This window comes from Mastomys coucha, unplaced genomic scaffold, assembly GCF_008632895.1.
Source record: "Mastomys coucha isolate ucsf_1 unplaced genomic scaffold, UCSF_Mcou_1 pScaffold20, whole genome shotgun sequence".
Taxonomy (NCBI): Eukaryota; Metazoa; Chordata; class Mammalia; order Rodentia; family Muridae; genus Mastomys; species Mastomys coucha.
In genome coordinates, this window is record NW_022196903.1 from 137,449,597 (window position 1) to 137,451,232 (window position 1,636).

At 40.2% G+C, this 1,636-nt stretch overlaps 1 long non-coding RNA gene across 2 annotated transcripts in view; it reads left to right on the forward strand.

Moving 5' to 3' along the window:
* LOC116098431 overlaps positions 1 to 1,636 on the forward strand; it is a 12,687-nt gene that overhangs the window by 3,207 nt on the left and 7,844 nt on the right. The window lies entirely within an intron of this gene.

Genomic DNA, 1,636 nt, shown 5'->3' on the forward strand with positions numbered 1-1,636 from the left:
TCTGAGACAATGTTACTTGCTGGGTCACACACCCATCTATCTCTGAGACAATGTTACTTGCTGGGTCATACACCCATCCGGCTAGCTAGCCCTTCAGCTACAGGGATTTGTCTGATCTCATTAGAAGCTCAGGAATTCCAGGTGTGAATGATTGAATCTGGATTTTTGTGGGACTGGGATCTTAATTCAGGTCCTTACACTTGTGTGGCAAATGCTGGACCCAAAGAACCATTTCCCCTACCACTAAGTGTCTTCTTAAGAATTACCTCTTGTTTTATAAATTTTTTCTTATATCTTGTGATAAGGAGAAGGGACTAGAAGAAATATCCACATTATACAAAGTCATCATATTCAAAACTATGCCAGAAGCAGAATGTCATAAAGTTATTTAGTAGCTCAATTGGCTACTCTTCAACCCCTCTCCTTTTACTGTTGGAAGGTTCGTGGTATTTTGGATGATTTAAACTTAAACTCAAATTTTAACACTGAACAGACCTGTTACACACACACCACATCCTTCACTAAGGTTGCTGGGGTTCATACCAGAGCTTATAGGGATGAAGTCATTTGTAGCCTCAGAAAAGACTTCAAATTGATTTAGAATTAAAAAAAAAAATCCTTCCTGGGCAAAGAAAGTGATTGTAATATTTAAATCACATGTTGAAAAAAGTGTTTTCAGATCCAAGGTAGAAAACGCAGCAGAGGATTGTGTACTTTGATTCTTGGCTGCCTGTACAACCATGTAATAATTACATGAGTCTACAAATTCAAAGCTTGTTGTCTGAAGTTGGTCACGTCTCTGACTGCTTGGTATGGTTTGCTCCTGACCAACAGTAGATGAGGGCCAAGTGGTACCCCAAAACAGAGAGAAACTTGGGGGTAACTGTCAGCAAAGATCTGACTCAGTGCTCCATTCTTCCCCTGACCTCTCTTCAAATCTCACTCTTTGGCAGTTTCTAGTGACCCCATGCAGAAGGCCAGATCCATCAGTTAATCAGAGAAACTTAGATTTAAGTTGCTAATTGCTGACTTGTCATTTATTCCCCTGGGTGCAGATACTCTACAGACTGCACACACCAACTTCTGCTGACAAAAGGTTTTGATCTGTGTTTTCTGAGCGGAAAAGGTACTGATATCAGCAGTTATACCTTTTGTCCCTTGGTGGAGATCTATCCAGGGGTCCTGAACAATAAGTTGGTCATCTTATGGGAAGTAAACTTTGTGGCTTTGGGGAATATTTGTCCCCAAAGGAGAATTTACCTTGTGGGGACATTAGTTTATTTCTTGTGAAAGTTTAAAATCTGAAGTTGAACTCTGGAAGGAACAGTAAGGAAAGGTAATGAGGGGATTAAAAAGATCCTCTTCTTCCTTTACCTGGAAATGAAGAAGAAGAGGGAGAAGAAGGAAGAGAAAGAGGAGAAAGAGGAGAAAGAGGAGAAAGAGGAGAAAGAGGAGGAAGAAGAGGAAGAAGAGGAAGAAGAGGAAGAAGAGGAAGAAGAGGAAGAAGAGGAAGAAGAGGAGGAGGAAGAAGAGGAAGAAGAAGAAGAGGAAGAGGAGAAAAGAGGAAAAATTAAAAGGATAATGATCAGAATAATAATAAGAAAAAGAAGCAGGAGATAATACTGAGGGCAAGGAG